The sequence below is a fragment of the Oncorhynchus kisutch genome, linkage group LG8 (genome assembly GCF_002021735.2).
Source record: "Oncorhynchus kisutch isolate 150728-3 linkage group LG8, Okis_V2, whole genome shotgun sequence".
Lineage (NCBI taxonomy): Eukaryota > Metazoa > Chordata > Actinopteri > Salmoniformes > Salmonidae > Oncorhynchus > Oncorhynchus kisutch.
In genome coordinates, this window is record NC_034181.2 from 46,145,629 (window position 1) to 46,164,412 (window position 18,784).

Sequence of the window (18,784 nt, forward strand, 5' to 3'; positions counted from 1 at the left end):
CACTGATAACCTTATGCCTAACCCAAACTTCAAATTAAAAAGCACATTTTTGTTTTCATACATTTTTACGATATATCCCATTTTGACTTTGTGGCTGTGGTAACTAGTTAAAACCACTAGATGGCGCAAGTGCTGTTCCTTATCAGATGCCACGGGCTAGGCCCTATGATTGGGTCCAATTAGTTTGGCCCCTATCATAGTATAACCTATTGAGCGTAATTGAAAACATTAATTGATAGGGCTATTATTTTTGTTATAGTTATTCCTATCTATGGTATTTAAAGTGTTAGGCCTAGGCACCTACAAATTATACTTAACTATTTTTCTTCTGAAAATGAACAAGTGCAAGTGTCCACAATTGGAGAATTTTGATAATTTTGAGGTAAGGCTAATGAACGTGATCCTGCAGCAATCACTGTGCCAACTAGGGGCTGTTAGGTTATAGGAACACATTTGAGAAGTTTCTTAGTGAACATTTCAGAATTAAATTAATAGGAAGAGACAAATTACGGTACATCTCAATCTACACATCATTCTAACAATAAACTTGAATCCCAAACGTAATTGTCACTTTTCTTTATGGTGAACCTCAGGTCATTTTGAGCATGCACTTCTAGGCCTATCGAAATAGCTGGGTGTAAGGACAACGGTTCGCTGGGTGGAGCTGTCCGCTACTCCTGTCGAGCTCCCCGAGGCAAATGCGATTAAGATTAGTACATTTCGCCTTCCCTCGACATGCGGGGAGTCCGCATAGTAGTTTTGTTTAGACAGTAGAGAGGCTGATCGACATGGCTGCGTATGTTCTTTCTCTCAGCGAACCCTTAAGCAGTCAGATGGATTGAACAAAAAACGATTGCACTACACCGTTTTGTACACAGAGGAAATACCGTTAGTTATTTGCCATATTCCGTCACGAGTGTGACGCTTTATGTGTGGTTGTTCGCTGGGGGTACCGAGAGCTGTCAAGAGCACCCCAAGAATTGGAGTAGGCTACGAGTATCAAGATGCATTCTTTGACCAATAACATCATCTGACAGAAACTTTGGGAGATTATTGATAGGCGTTATCGATGCTATCATCAACAGTAGTGGTATTTCTATAATTTATATTGGACTGATAGCCAGCAAGGTGTCAGGTAAGTCTGGATACATTTCATAATTTTGTGAACAGGTGTTTGAATTAACTATACAGCAAGTTGACTAATAAAAACCTTTTTCCTGCAGGATTCTTGGCCTTATACGCGCACCTTTCATTGGGGCAATTTTATAGAATCTTGTAATGGCTCGAATTTCTCAATTTGACACGTAAGATTGTATTTGTTTTTCTTAATGCTACGTTAGGTTAGTACTCTATAGTAATCAGAAGTACCCTATGTCAGAGATAGTCCTATATGAATTTGTGCCCCTTACTGTCATCACCTGACAGCTCATGCAGAGGGATTGTCTAACACTGTAGGAAAACAATTAAAGTATTGAGCCACTACTAATTTAATGTTTAACAGTGCCAAAATCCCCTCGGAGTGGCTAATATATTTGAAAAGCCTAAATATCGATACAGTAAAATTACTAAATGAATGGCCGGGTAACCCATTGAAGAGTGAGACAAACGGTTCCATGGTTACTCTCTGGATCTTCAGTGTGGACACTGTGCTTTGTGTGTTTCCTCTTTCTTCCATTGAAATAAAACAACAATCCGCGGGGAACCGCCACACATGGTGCGCATGAGCTAGGACCCGCTCATAAAGGCCCTGTTGACTAATCTTACACTGGGGTCATTAGTAATCTTGGCTCACATTGAGTTACGCATATGCTACTGTAGAAGCTCGCATTGTGCAAGTGTGGCCATCAGTAAAATAATTGCTTTGCGCCCACTTTTGCAGGGCATGTACAATTTTTTACACTATGTTTTAACATTTAGAAGTGCCTGTCCGGTTTTCTATATATTTAAACATATCCACACCATCTTTAATTGATTTGACGTGATGTCATATTGGTGCGTTTAAGTCTCCTTTGTTGCTTCCTCTATGGTGCCACAGCTGAGTTAAATTCATTTTGTCAGTGGGCAGTGAACTACTTCTATATCCATTCAGCATACACCTGCTCCTTCTTTTTGGGATAATAATGCTGCTTCTCTATTAAGCCCTGTCTGTCAGTCTTTGAACAGTAATGCTTCTTTCCATAGTTAAGCAGACATTTTGAGGTTTAAGTGTAGAATCAGACAGATTTGCACTTGCAGCAAACCTAGAATGGTGTTTTCTCAACTCATTAATTTACAGCATTTGTATTAAGGGCCCAGTGCAGTCAAAATCCTGTTTTTCCTGTGTTTTATATCATATTGTAAAAAAGCTGATGAAACTAACACTGTAAAAGTGAGAGAAAAAATGTGTTATTTAATGATAGTTGAAAATACAATCGGCAAAGCAACTTCTAATCAGCATGTTAGCATGGGTGGGAGTTTCGGCTTTCCATGGTGACATCACCATGTGGTAAATTGATTAATAGACCAATAACAAAGACAGTTCCAAACCTCTCTGCCAATAATAGCTAGTTTTCAGCTTTCCCCTTCCCACTCAGACAACTCCCAGACAGTCCTAGCAAATTTCTTGTTTGAGATATTTTTGTTGTTGCTAAAAGGCAGTTTTTGGCCATTTTAATGGATATCTAATACATTAACCACATTGCCTTCCAACGATTTCATACTGATTAATTACCTGGCGCATGATAAAAAGTCTGGGCTGATGGAAACATGAAATGCAGAAACAATTTTATAAATGGCGACAGACAATTTGTTCGTTCGAGTGGGATGTCCCACGATGACTCGGGAAAGCATGCAGTTTATTCGTTTACAGATTAAATAAGGTATGATGAACTTCAGGGTGGTAAATGTGCAAGGTGATGAGTTTGATGCTCCTTCCAAAAATATTGAGGGTCTTATTCTGGTGACATTATGATCTATGCTTGGCTGCCATTGGATAAATACAAATAATATTGCTCTTATCCATAATAATCTCATAATGTAGGTAGCCTATGTAGTGTGCTGTAATGTCGGTAGCACTTTATCTGCTAGCTATAATGTAGGTAGCACTGTATCTGCTAGCTATTGGCTGGAGTACATGTGCCAAGACCGGAGTGTGACAAAACCATCAGTAGAGTTGAAAAGGCGATGGAAACTCATTTATTTAACTTGTATTTTTCATTTGGTACATGGTAATTTAGAGGTAAAAGTAATTTTTATGTGCACTACGACATCACGCATGGCCTTTTATCAGCAAAAAGTCTGTTTTGATGGAGATATCTCTGGTGGGAAAATGCACATATTATTTTTTGCAGATTTTAGAATATTCGCATCAAAATCTGTCGTAAATTCGATGGAAATCTAGCTAGTAAGGTACTTAATTGTTACCCAGAAATGATTTGATATTGGTATAAAAATGTCTGTATTGGGTATTTAAGAGTGGCAATACCCAGTATGCTACAGTAGCCACTTTCCACCGTGTTTTGGGCAGACTTGGGTCTTATTACTTGCCCGTTGTTGCACTGAGTGTCTTTTGTTTGTTTGTTTCTTTTGTTTGTTTGCTTGGCACGACTTACGGCGCAGTCGCCTGTGTGTGAGTGTGAATGTGATTCACTGGGCGGAAACTGTTTTTACTGCCTGCCCTGCTCAGCCTCCGTGGCTTCCCCTTACTGCAGCCGCACACAAAGGTGACAGTGCCATAAACAGGCCGTGCTAATTGATAAGGTGCTAGAGTGCCTCATGGCCAGACTGAGATGGATGTCTGCTGGAGAGATGCCTCACAGGGCAAGGCGTGATGGAGCACCAGACAAAGAGACAGCCTCCCAATCAGCAGGATCACAGGGGGCCAAGGTGATGTCCTGAAAACCCAACAGAGCACCCCCAATAATAGGCGGTAGATGTTAGGAACTAACCTCTTCTGGGCGCAGTCTAGATTGATCTTAGACATGGCTGTTTTTGTGTTGGGAATGGCAGTGGTGGGAGTGCGTGTCCTTTGATACCCCGCAGCAGTTACTAACACCCTCCCTCTTTCCCTCAATCCCTCCTCACCCCTAGCATGCTGCCCCCTCCTCCTGCTTCACCAAGCAGCGTGGGTAAAGTGTCTGCATGTAGCTAGGAACCAAAGCAGTGGCAGCTGCCTCACCCATATGTCAAGAGCATCGATTTTATTATGTTTGAAAACGAATCGTTCAAAGTGGAGGTCTGCGCTCCTCCATCCTTCTGATGGAGCATAGAGGGCAGGGGAAAGTGCCTCATCCTGTGGGCCCTGACTCCCAGATCCAGATGGTGCTCTCTCTGTGGGCTTCTTTACAGGGGATAAGGAAGGTCAGTGTTGTGGATCTCTCCATGTATCCCTCCTTTAAACATTTGGAAGTCTTCACACCCCTCTTGGGTTATAATACGGTGTTCTCTGCTTATTCATTGTGCTCATTTCTTATTGTAACAATGCTATGTAGATTGCTCAGTGCCACAGAGCAAGGCACGGCTCTGACTTATGCTAAGTGTGTGGGAAAATGGGATAGAGATTAGTTCCAGTCTGGTTTTGTTTTCCACACCTTGAGAGTGTAAATAGTGGGGTTCCAGCCTCAGAGCTCTTTCCCACCACTTTGGGGCCTCGGCTAAAACAAAGCACCCACGCATGCCATTGGGCTGCACAGTCACTCAATTCAGCCAGCTCAGCCCAGCCCAGTTCACAAAGACACAGGAGCCACAGGAGCCACAGCACAGTAGCAGCTCAGTGGGGATATGACTGGGGTTACGCAGTTCAGCTGAGTGCTGCTATGGGAGAGAGGCTGGGAGGCCAAGAACATGTTCAGAGAGAATACATAAATGGCATTAATTCCCTCCTGGTTTTGAGCATATAATGGGCAGTTTAGATCATTAGAGATAAGTTCTACTCTTATAACATGACTATCAACTCTCAGGCTAATAAGCTAATGGTGATGGAATGTTGCAGGTTGTACTGTGTCTGTGCTGGTTGGTGGCGGGACGCTCCTCGATTCCGTGATTTTTGGTCAATGTTGAAAAGCACAGCTGTGGAAAGGCAGCATAATTAGGGCTCTGATTCCAAAAAGGAGACATGAAGAGACTCTGAATGTGTCGTGGGGTGAAGCACGCGCATACACACACAGACAGACAAAGACACCACACACAGACACAAAACGCACACTAAACATTTTCCCTTGTATCGTTTGTTAACTTCTTAAACGGAGTGGAATATTTGAATAAATGGCGGTAGCTAAGGAGGGACAGAAGAAAAGGATCACTACCTTGCTAAAGGAATTGAAGCTCACTTGGTTTTTAGCGCTGCTGTGGTCAGTTAATAGGCGGGTATTGAGTGTCCTTATGCTCAAACGTAAGAGAGATGACGAGAGAAGAAACCTGTGTTAGGTGATGTCATCACCACATGTTTTAAGTTGCAGTAAAAGTCTAAAGCTATTGCCATCATGTTGATGGAATAACAGTGAGTCGCTTCTCCTCGACTTTGTCAGATAAGTGACGGATTCTAATTTATCCACTGTTGAAGTGCTTATAGACCGTGTTCGGAGTACTTTTGTCAGGTTCAAGCTAACCAGTAAGACGGTGTGTTTGTTTTAGTAGCAGTTTACTTTGGAGCAGAGGGACAGGAAAGTGGTGGGACACATCGTGAGCCCTTGGAGAGGTCAAACAATCCTGAGGTCTCTTTATTTTACCTGACGGACCGACAATTGTTATGCAATGGTTTCTGATGTGAGAATCGTTTCGGCCACTACAGCCAACTCTTGGCCCAGACCTTCCTCTAAACTCAAATCCATTCCCCACACACACACACACACAGACACACACACACACACAGACACACACACACACACACACACACACACACACACACACACACACACACACACACACACACACACACACACACACACACACACACACACATTGTTCTGTATTGTACTCTGTAGGGCCAAAGAAGAGCCCCCCTACAGTTGTCTTGCATCCCATTTTCCTGGGGCATTGAACTTGAACTTCGACCCTCTCTGATGTTCTTAAAGCCGCCTCAGAGACTTAGCACCCTGCTGGGCCATGCGATGCATCACCAGCTTGTCCACTCTCACTGAGGTCCATAGCTGCTACTTACCTCAGCTTCAACAAAGGACTGTCAATAATGACTGAATTTACTATGCCACAAACCTGTAAATAATTTTTAAACATGTTTTGCAATTGCTACACTATCTCTATAATATGACCATTGAACGTAAGATATACAAAGCAGCAATTCTGTCAGCTAGGTATTCCCTAGCCATTAAAAGCCTTGATTTGATTGCTCTCTGTCTGCTGTTTAGTGCTCCTGTTCTGTAGGATTTACTGACCCCCCCCCCCCATGGTCACAGTGGTAAGTTTATCCATCCGGCCGTAAACACCCGCGGGTCATACCTCTTATCCTTGTTAGAGGGGGAGCCACGTTTCCTCTCCTAATTTACAGGGGTCGGTTGGAGAGTCACACACAGACTCCCATTGGAGGTCACAAACAGATCACGCTCCCCAGATCTCACCCTCATTAGACCCACCCCAACCCTGCTCTACACCCCAGACCCAACCCCATTCTCCTGCATTAGTTACCCCTGATGAGTGCCTTGGTCAGGGGACATAGACAGGCTGGATGAAAGCACTGCTGACAGTATGTAGCCTGTGTATGCATCTTGTGTGTGTGCTCTTTTTATTTCACCTTTATTTTGACAGGGATTCATGCTGAGACCAAGGTCTCTTTTACAGATGAGCCCTGTATAAACATCAATACACATTATTATACACTATACACATCAATATACACATCAATACACAAAACATAATCATAGAAAACAAACACATTCTTCAGTAAAAAAAGGTCCTCAATCAGCCTTTTGAATTGCTCAAGATCAGGGTTGGGCAACTAGATTCAGCCACGGGGTGATTTTTGTCAGAGCGGATGGTTGGGGCGCCGGAACATTTAAGGATAATAATTTATACACTGCAAATTGATCACAGTTAAGGCCAAAACGATATTGTAATTGACCTTAACAATCATGTCATGCCTTGATTACATTGAGAAATGTCTCTTTTTTTCCATTTGTGGGAACGCTTCTCTACTAAAAAAGTTTTTAAAAAGACAACGTGTGTGTGTGGCTTATACAGAGGAGCATTCGGTTCATTTTTGTATATATTTTTTTTAACTAAAAACTTTGGGGGCCAGCAAAAAAAGGCACTAATGTGTGTGTGTGTGTGTGGCTTATAAACGGGAGCATTCTATATGTCATTGCCAGTCAAGAAAAGAAGCAGGCCAATTTGCAACACCCTCTTTCTCTTTCATGTTCTTTCTCTTGACTAAGTGTCTCTGGCTCCTTTCTACCAACCAGGCACCTCCACATTGTGGTTTTGCCATGCTGCAGGGAGGACTTAAGTAGAGCGTTGGAATTAGAGATCTGGTGTGTTTTGTTGTTCGAGAACATTTAGAGTGGGAGGTGTGTTGATCCTTATTCTCAGTTCTTTCATTTGGAAATTAGGCTAGAGCACCATCTCCATCTTTTCTTTACAGCTCCACAGGAGAAAACTGACTGGTTGTTGTGGCCCCCAGAGAGGAGCTGTGACATGAGATTATCAGTTCATGTGTGCATCCTAAAGGGCTCCCTGTTCCTTTATATAGTGCACTGTTGACCAGGGCTTGTGTTCCTTACTATGTGTTGCAATGCTGAGAAAATGGATAAGAAGTTATTAGTTGGGATTTATGCCTTTATACACCTTAGCCACTAAGATGTATAAAGGACTGAGAATAAAGATCAACACACCTCCCACTCTAAATGTTCTCGAACGACAAACACACCAGATCTCTATTCCAACGCTCTACATAAGTACACGATATGCTGTCATTGATAACCTTTATCAGTTTGTGGACTAGGAAGTGTCACACAGATTCAGAGTAAAGTAGCCTGTCTTCACCGTATCGACCGTATGCTTGAGGACAGACAGTTCCCATTCGATGAATTGACGATCGTATCAAAGTGGGGTCCTGAATGGTTTGCTTGCTTATGCTTACGGTCTTCAAGGATAATCTGATCAGCATGCAAAGTCCCCATATGAATCACGGAGCAGGTGTTCGCAGTTAACAGAACCCAGGTTGTGTAGTGACTCACCACATGATGGGGAGAGAGAGGGAGAGAGAGAACCTGTGTGGCCTGTGAAGGGCCAGGGAAGGATCACTGAGACTTAATGACCAGCTTGTTAGTGGAAGTGCGGTATATAGGCTGTGCACTGGCTGTACCGCTGCTCGGGACCAACCACACTTGATCAGGGATTTACTGAAGCCACAATTCTGCCATCTGTCCCCAGTCTGCCAAGAGCAGCCCAGTCGAGAGGCTTGGAGAGGAACGAGGTTCCCACATTGCCCATACTGAAGGGGGTGCGGGAGAGCAGAGAGAGAAAGACGCAGAGAGAAGAGGACTATCTGTCTGAATGGGGTTTGTACTCGGGCTGGGTGGGAGGGGGAGTCCTGCATGCAAAAAAGGAGCGAAACAAAGAAAAGAGAGGGGAGAAAAAAAACAACGCAAAAAGAAAAGAAAAGAACAGGCACAACAGAAGCCTGCTGAAGAACTGTGCGTTGGTCAGTGAATTGTGATGTCCCGCTCCCGCCCTGACAACAGCCACCCCTCTGGGTCCCGTCTCTGTTGTGGACGTCTATGAAAGGCAATTAGCATTTCATCCAGGCCTCACTGGTTACATGCGATGAAGTAATACTTTGTCTAATTTGGCCCTTTTGGTCCCGGTTCTGTAGCGAGCTCGTCCTTGTTTAATCCCCTGAAAGTGCATTTCTGTCTAGCTCAATCATTGTGTGTGTTGTACAGGCTAATCAGTCAGAAGAGAGAGCCAGCTCCAGGGCGCTCGGAGCACTCAATGGAACTGGCTTGTTTTGTCTGGGATTCTACCCACTTTTCTCAAAGAAAAAAAAAAACATCTTTGTGTTTTTGGTTTGCGAGGATGTGAGATGCAGTTGGCGCAATTTGAGAGCAGCCAACCGCAGCCGTGGGGACGGGACAATACCTCTGTTAGACGTTCAATTTTTTTCCCTGTCCACAGTAAAAATGCATCAGTGATTGGCATCATCTCCACAAGAGGAAAATAATTTGCTAGAAAAAGTATCTGTCAATGTGCTTGATGACCTGGAATTGTATTATATTTTTAGTTGCATTGTTTGTATATCGTTGTCATTTTAATTTCTGTTACTTCCCTTGCCTATCAGTGTATCAGTGTTTTGCTACTTGTCGTGCTTTATGTTTTTTTGCGGACCCCAGGAAGAGTAGCTGCTGCTTCTGCAAAAACGAATGTGGATCCAAATCAACTTGACTGCTCCCTAAGATGGAATGATATCCTTTTTTCTCCCACTCATACCTCTCTGCATCCCTCAAAAACGTATTTCCAAAACACTATTTTGTCTGCTTGTAGGGCTAATGCTAGGTTCTCTGTGTTTCCCCCCCCAAAATAAATAGAAGTGCATTTCCAGAATAGCTCTCTAAATTAGTGTCTAGCCAACAATACGCTGTGGTTTACTGAATTTTCGTCAGATTTAATGATGTACCTTTTAGCCAAAGTCACTTATTACATTTCTTAATTCCCCCAAACTCTGGATGTTGAACTTTCACTGATCTAAAAATACTGAAGGAGAAACTATATGTGAAATTGCAATTATGGCTTTGTGAGCTGACCATATATGGCAGCCCTTCATGGCCAGCGATGAGGAATGGCATGGAGGGTGGTTTCTGAGGTAGCCTAACACATGGGGGTGGCATAATTCATGTATGGTTTTCTCAAATAGAAAACCCACCAACAAACACAGAGGATACATTCTGGTTTGGGAAACGACGCCAAGCTACAGAAATTAAGAGAAAATTAAACAGACTTTAAAAAAAATTGGTGGTTTTGTCACTTACGTTAGTTGTTGTGCTGCCTGACTGAACGTGCCAGTGCCAGGGAGTAAAGGCCTACCAGGGCCAAGCTAGATTGGTTGAGACTCAAGCCCTTTTTATAGCTGGTTCTAACATGCAGCCGTTGTCCATGTTTTTAGACATTTTTGAAACGTTATTGAAAATGAAATACAGAAATATCTTATTTTCACAAGTATTCACAAAGTTGACTCAAAGGTGAGTCAATACATATTAGACTCACCTTTGGCAGTGATTACAGCTGTGTGTCTTTCTGGGTATGTCTCTTAGAGCTTTGCACACCTGGATTGGACAATATTTGCACATTTTAATTGCACATTCTAATTAATTCTTCAACTCTGTGAAGTTGGTCGTTGATCATTGTTAGACAGCTATTTCCAAGTCTTGCCATAGATTTTCAAGCCGATTTAAGTCAACACTGTAACTAGGCCACTCAAGAACATTTAATGTCGTCTTGGTAAGCAACTCCAGTGTGTACTTGGCATTGTGTTTAAGGTTATTTTCCTGCTGAAAGGTGAATTAATCTCCCAGTGTCTGGTGGAAAGCAGACTGGAACAGGTTTTCCTCTGCGATTTTGCATGTGCTTATACCGCCATTCTGTTTCTTTTTTATCCTGGAAAAACTCCATAGTCTTTAACGATGACAAGCACACCCATAAGATGATGCAGCCTCCACTATCCTTGAAAATATGGCGAGTGGCATATTGGATTTGCCCCAACAAAATTGCTTTGAAATGGAATAAGTAATCAGTTGCACCACTGAATGAATTCAACCGAAATGTCTCTTCCACATTTAACTCAACCCCTCTGAATCAGAGAGATGCCTTAATCGACATCATTAGTACCCGGGGGTTAGCTCCCTTGCTCAAGAAGAGAACGGCAGATCTTTCCTCCTTACCGTCTCGAACTGGCAACCTTTCGGTTATTGGCCCAACGCTCTTAACTGCTAGGCTACCTGCCGCCCTGCCATACCGTTGCCACATTTTTTTTGCAGAACTACTTTAGTGCCTTGTTGCAAACAGGATGCATGTTTTGGAATATTTTTATTCTGTTCAGGCTTCCTTCTTTTCACTCTGCCATTTAGGTTAGTATTGTGGAGTAACTACAATGTTGTTGATCCGTCTTCAGTTTTCACGCTCATTAAACTCTGTAACTGTTTTAAAGTCACCATTGGTGAAATTCCTGAGCGGTTTCCTTCCTCTCCTGCAACTGAGTTAGTGAAGGACGCCTGTATCTTTACAGTGACTGGGTGTATTGGTACGCCATCCTAAGGGTAATTGATAACTTCACCATGCTCAAAGGGATATTCAATGTCTGCTTTTATTTATTTGTACCTATCTACCAATATGTGCTCTTCTTTGCGAGGCATTGGAAAACCTCCCTGGCCTTTGTTGTTGAATCTGAGTTTGAAATTCAATGCTCGACTGAGGGACCTTAGTGATGATTGTGTATGTGGGGTACAGAGATGAGATTGTCATTTTAAAAAATCATGTTAAACACAATTATTGCACACAATATGAGTCCATGCAACTTATTATGTGACTTGTTAAGCACATTTTTACTCCTGAACTTTATTTAGACTTGCCATAACAAAAGGGTTGAATACTTGTTGACTCAAGACATTTCAGCTTTAAATTCCACTTTGACATTATGGGGTAATGTGTGTAGGCCAGTGACACAAAATCTCAATGTAACCATTTTAAATTCATGCTGTAACACAACAGAATGTTGAAAGGGGTGTGAATACTTTCTGAAATCACTGTTTGTAGTGACACTTTGGGATGTATGAAGTGTACTGCCTACCACTCCCAGTGTGGCCTGTCTCACCCAGATCAATGGAAAGACAGGGGGGTGTCACAGAAACTGTGGTCTACTAGAGTTACTGACAGGCACTTCCAATGTTGCCCGGCTGACTCCAGATCAGGAAACAGAACTTGATGATGAATGAAATCCCACAGCCGCCCCATGTTTAAATCCTGCGGATCTGTGGGAACATAAACTTCTAGACACAACCACAGGCTCATACGTGGGAGGACTTTTTAGAACTAGGGAAACCTAAGGGCTGGGAAAGCCCATCATAAAGACTATGAAGTCTCACGACTGGGTTTTAAAACATTGGCTTGGCATTTGCATTGGCATGCGATTGAAAAAGCTTGGATAGAAGATAGCACATGTATGTTAAAATTAATTTCTCATTGGTACTATTAGCATTTATAATCGCACTGATCCAGTGATTGGCGCACATTGACAGAGTCCTCTGTGTAAGTGTGTTTCTGCTGTAGGAGTCTTTTTTTTAGAAGGGAGTAGTCAGCATCAGACAGTATGTCTATTATTTGGCTACACTCAGCTCCGTGCTCACGTGATCAACCAGAGACACCCATACAAAAGCCTAATATATTGACATATGTTTCAAATACATACAGTACCAGTCAAACGTTTGGACACAGCTACTCATTCAAGGGTTTTTCTTTATTTTTAGTATTTTCTACATTGTGGAATAATAGTGAAGACATCAAAACCAAGAAATAACATAAGAATTATGTAGTAACCAAAAAAGTGTTAAACAAATCTAAATATGTTTGAGATTCTTTCCAACAGTCTTGAAGGAGTTCCCACATATGCTGAGCACCGTTGGCAACTTTTCCTTCACTCTGCAGTCCAACTCATCCCAAACCATCTCAATTCTGTTGTGGTCGGGTGATTGTGGAGGCCAGGTCATCTGATACAGCACTTCATCACTCTCCTTTCTCAAAAACCAAAAGTCTAACATTTGGACTCATCAGACCAAAGGACAGATTTCCACCAGTCTAATGTCCATTGCTCGTGTTTCTTGGCCCAAGCAAGTTTCTTATTATTATTGGTCTCCTTTAGTAGTGATTTCTTTGCAGCAATTGGATCTTGAAGGCCTGATTCACGCAGTGTCCTCTGAACAGTTGATGTTGAGATGTGTTATTGTTACTGTTAATTGAACTCTGTGAAGCATTTATTTGGGCAGCAATCTGAGGTGCAGTTAACTCTAATGAACTTATCCTCTGCAGCAGAGGTAACTCTGGGACTTCCTTTCCTTGTGCGGTCCTCATGAGAGCCAGTTTCATCCTAGTGCTTGATGGTTTTTGCAGCTGCGCTTGAAAAAATGTTCAAAGTTCTTGAAATGTTCCACATTGAATGATCTTCATGTCTTAAAGTAATGATGGACTGTCGTTTCGCTTTGATTATTTGAGCTGTTCTTGCCATAATATGGACTTTGCCTTTTACCAAATAGGGCTATCTTCTGAATACCACCCCATCTTGTCAAAACACAACTGATTGGCTCAAACGCATTAAGAAGGAAAGAAATTCCGAAAAGGAACTTTTAACAAGGCACACCTGTTAATTGAAATGTATTCCAGGTGACTACCTCATGAAGCTGGTTGAGAGAATGCCAAGCGTCTGCTAAGCTGTCATCAAGGCAGTGTTTAACACTTTTTTGCTTACTACATGATTACATGACTCCATATGTGTTATTTCATGTCTTCTCTATTATTCTACAATGTAGAAAATTGTAAAAATAAAGAACAACCCTTGAATGAGTAGGTGTGTCCAAACTTTTGACTGGTACTGCATGTATTTGAAAAATTGGGGAGCCAGACCCAGCCAATCAGAATTAGGTTTTCCCCTGACTGCTGCTCTTCTCCTTCATCTGAAGAAAACAAATTGCAATGTCTGCTCTGTCAGTTGGAAGTGGTCTGGGGGCCTGGCTCGGAAACATTTTCAATTGTGATTGACAGTTCAGAAGAAATATGTTCTAGGTTCATGTGTCTCTTTTCAAAATCAACATAGCTAATCTTATTATGTTTCATAAGTGGTGGGTAGCCTCAATAGCTGCATAATTTTCCCAAATTTTGCATGCAAACCCCACTTTGTGAATCTAATGCCAAGGTCCTGTATCAGAGGTCAATAGACTCAACATTACAATTCAGCATGATACATGTGGTGCAAAAATAGATTTAAATATCAGATATTTAAAAATATATTTACATACATATTACATACATATTTACATACATATTACATACATATTTACATACATATTCTATGTTATATATTTCATGAATATATATTATTTGACCCCTTCTTGTCCCATCGCTGCAACTTCCGTACAGAATCGGGAGAGGAGAAGGTCGAGAGCCATGTGTCCTCCAAAACATGACCCCGCCAAGCCGCACTGCTTCTTGATACACTGCTCGCTTAACCCTGAAGCCAGCCGCACCAATTTGTCAGAGGAAACACCATACAGCTGGCGACCGAAGTCAGCGTGCATGTGCCCGACCAGCCTCAAGGAGTTGCTAGAGCGCAATGGGACAAGGACATCCTGGGCCGGCCAAACCCTCCCCTAACCCGGACGACGCTGGGCCAATTGTGTGCCGCCTCATGGGTCTCCCGGTCACGGCTGGCTGCAACACAGCCTGAGATCAAACCCAGGTCTGTGGTGACGCCTCTAGCACTGCGATGCAGTGCCTTAGATCGCTACACCGCTCAGGAGGCCTCATAAATATATTCTTGACAATGTGTCCCCCGCATACTGTATTATGTACATGTATTATAATACATTAGTTTTCCGTATGGGACTACACTTGGCGTCCTCAGTGAAGCCAGTGACATGTTTTTTCTTGTGTGGCCACACATACAGTGCATTCAGAAAGTACTATATTCAGACCTCTTGACTTTTTCCACATATTGTTACATTACAGCCTTATTCTAAAATATATATATATTTTTTAATCCTCATCAATCTACACACAAAACCCCATAATGACAAAGCAAAAACAGGATTTTAGAATTTTTTACAAAAACAATCATTTTACATAAGTATTCAGAACCTTTGCTACGAGTCTCGACATTGAGCTCAGGTGAATCCTGTTTCCATTGACCATCCTTGAGATGTTTCTACAACTTGATTGGAGTCCACCTGTGGTAAATTCAATTGATTGGACATGATTTGGAAAGGCACACGCCTGTCTATATAAGATCCTAGTGCATGTCAGAGCAAAAACCAAGGCATGACGTTGAAGGAATTGTCCATTGAGCTCCGAGACAGGATTGTGTCGAGGCACAGATCTGGGGAAGGGTATCAAAATATTTCTGCAGCATTGAAGGTTCCCAGGAAAACAGTGGCCTCCATCATTCTTAAATGGAAGAAACCTCAAGACTCTTCCTAGAGCTGGCCGCCTGGAAAAACAATTGGGGGAGAAGGGCCTTGGTCAGGGAGGTGACCAAGACCCAATGTTCACTCTGACAGAGCTCTAGAGTTCCTCTGTGGAAATGGGAGAACCTTCCAGGAGGACAACCATCTCTGCAGAACTCCACCAACCAGGCCTTTATGTAGTGGCCAGACGGAAACTGGTCTGATGAAACCAATATTGAACTCTTTGGCAGGAATGCCAAGCGTCACGTCTGGAGGAAACCTACGGTGAAGCAAGGTGGTGGCAGCATCATGCTGTGAGTGAGGTTTTTCAGCGGCAGGGACTGGGAGACTAGTCAGGATCGAGGGAAAGATGAACGACGCAAAGTACCAACATGAGAACGACCCTAAGCATACAGCCAAGACAACGCAAGTCTCTCAATGCCCTTGATTGGCCCAGCCAGAGCCCGGACTTGAACCTGATCGATCATCTCTGGAGAGACCTGAAAATAGTTATGCAGTGACACACCAAGAAGCCTCGAGGCTGTAATCGCTGCCAACGGTGCTTCAACAAAGTAGTGAGTAAAGGGTCTGAATACTCATGTAAATTTGATATTTCATTTTTGCAAAAATGCACTGTACACACACTCACACACAGACACACACACACATGCGCACGCACGCACATACAAACACACTCTAAACTGATAACATTTGTAACGCCCTCTATCTTATGTTCAGAACCTTTGATTGTGCATTCATTGGTTTCACACATCTTTCACCCTGGAGTCATTCATGCAAAGTCAAAGTTTTCCGTGAAATATCACATCACCAAGTCATCAGATAATGACAGGTTTCCCATTTAGTCATTTTAACTACCATTTAATCTAATAGCAAAAAATACAAGATCAACATTTATTTGTGCTGAATAGAATGAAAAGTAGATGGTAAATATGATTTCCCATACAGTATTTGACTATAACTTGACATGCACAATTAAATTAAATGTGTATCCAATGGCATGTTATGAGCATGTTGAGAAATATGTCCGTCTTACAGTCAGTCTCAGTCTCACAAATCATCAGTCTCACAAATCAGTCTCACAAATCATTATAAATAGGCGTATTGTAAAGCAGTTGTCTACTGTTGTATGCCATTTCTGTCCAATGCAGAATTGTAAGTCACATTTTCTACGTGACTTACATATATATATTTTTTAGGCTCTTATCCAGGACGACTTATATTAACGCATTCATCTTCAGATAGCTATGTGATAGGTTGTCTCACCATCATTGTAAGTACATTCTCCCTCAACAAAGTCATTATCAGCAAAGTCAGTGCTAGTAGGAAAAGAGTAGTGCATTTTTGGGGGAGTGGGGACATCACCAGGAAGTAAATGAGTTAATAGACCAGAGAGAAAGGGAGTTCCAAACCTCTCTGCCAATAACAGCTAGCTAACAGATTTCCCTCCCCACTCAGACCACTCCCAGACAGTCCTAGCAAAATTATTGCTTTAGCCGTGGTATATTGGCCATATACTGTACCAGCAGTTAGTTGATAGTTCTATGTTGCTATGTCTGTATGCTACGTCTTGCTTGTCCTATGTTGCTCTGTCTGTATGCTATGTTTTGCTTGTCTTATGTTGCTATTGTCTATATTGTAATTGTTTGAAATAACCTGCCCAGGGACTGCGGTTGAAAATTAGCCGGCTGGCTAGGACCGGAACTTTTACTGAAACGTTGATTAATGTGCACTGTCCCTGTAAAAAGAAAAGAAACTCAATAAACTCAACTCAGCAACTCCCTGACATAGGCCTAAACAACCCAGATATTTCAGCAGTGGGTTTTTCACTGCACTACTATATTTCCAAGAGGTAGCACACAGTGACTCTTTCCACTTTTGGCTGATGGAGGATGTCTGTTTTACGGCCATATGATTTGGTTTTACATTCCAACATAAATTAATGTCAAATTGATACATTTATGATGTCAAAATATAGAAATATACAGTGTTCAGCAGTTATCAAATTATATTTAACAAGGCACTACATCATTTTTGATTCAGTAGTTTTGAGCAGTTTGATTAAGTGATAGTTAATTGTCTTGCTAACAAATTACAAGAAAATCATATCAAAAGTCAAGTGAATTTGAATTATTGAATTTTAAAAAGCATAGATTGAATAGGTGTCCATATTGTTGGTGCAATGAACAAGTGACTGTGAATGTGTTTGTTGTACTCACTCAGTCAATTGAAAACGTGCTTAGAGTTTTGAAACATGAGCCATTTTGATGATCTGTTTATATGTTTGTGATACGCATTGTGAAAATGTACCACGCACTTCTGAACTTTGCACCAAAGCGATTGGAAGAACTGTAAGATTACAGAGCAGGCCTGGCTCCCGGAAGGAGAAACCCTAGAGGCGAGCCCAGGCTGACCTCAGGAGTAGCCAGGTAACCCAACACCTCGTCACATCAGCTCCACAGGATCCAATGTAATCGCCCCCAAGTCTCAGTTACTATGGGCAGGTCGGCCCTGTCAACCTTGTTGCCAAGTTGCTGACAGGTGACGGGGTCAAAACACCACTGGCCACCTCTGTCATCGTCCTGGCAGCTGAGGGAGAGCAGTTGTCTAATGACTAGCTATCCATCACAAAGAAAGTGGTGCTAATGCTAAACGGCGCAGTGTCTCCGAGCTATAGTATGTTCTCTACTCCACTGGCTTTGATCTGTTAAGCTCCTGAAATGAGAGGCGTGCTTATTCGCCGTCCTGAATGAAGCTACATGCCTAACACTACGAAACTTTACTGGCAAGCGTGTGTGGTGCTTTTGCAAAGGGGCAGTAATTCCAAACTGACTGCATAGAGAGAATGTTATAGAAGATGCTTCGTAAGTAACAGGTGTACACTAACAGTGAAATGCTTATTTACAGGTCCTTTTCCAACAATGCAGGGTTAGAGATAAATATAAAGATGTATAAAGAAATAATATAAATAGTGACATGAGGTATAAATACACAGTGAATGACAATAATTATGAATAACGAGTAAAATAACATGGCTATATTACAAGGAGTACCAGAACTGAGACGATGTGCAGGGGTACGAGATAATTGAGGTACAGTATGTACATATAATTAGGGGTAAAGTGACTAGGCAACAGGATAGATAATATACAGTAGCAGCAGCATATGTAATGAGTAGGAAAGTGTGTGTGTGGCATCAGTATGCATGTGTTATGTGTGTGTGTGTGTGTGTGTTGGGGTGTCAGTGTAAGTATGTGTGAGTGTGTGTGCATAGAGTCAGTGCAAGAGAGTTATTGCAATTCAGGTAGTCCGGGTAGCCATTTGAGGAGCTATTTAGCCGTCTTGTTTGGCTAGGGTAAGCCGTCATTGTAAATAAGAATTTGTTCTTAACTGACTTGCCTAGTTAAATAAAGGTTAAATACAAAAGAAAAATGAAAATAGATCCTGAATGGCAGAGATCCTGAATGGCAGAGAGTTAAGCCACAGTGGTGTACTGGGCCGTACTCACCACTAGGGCTGTTACGGTGACTGTATTACTGCCACAACGAGGTTCATGAGTCATGATGATAGTCAAACTCCACGTGACCTTTTAGTCACAGTAACTAGGCTTCTCCAAGCTCTGATGCTACTGATGG

General features: G+C 42.1%; 1 protein-coding gene across 1 annotated transcript in view; it reads left to right on the forward strand.

Annotated features, from left to right (window-relative positions):
- Nucleotides 1-639: 639 nt before the first annotated feature.
- Nucleotides 640-18,784, forward strand: part of adgrv1 (adhesion G protein-coupled receptor V1) — a 198,739-nt gene continuing 180,594 nt past the window's right edge. The window contains 1 exon segment of the mRNA XM_031830438.1: nt 640-1,135. The gene's annotated coding sequence lies outside the window, so the exon portion shown is untranslated.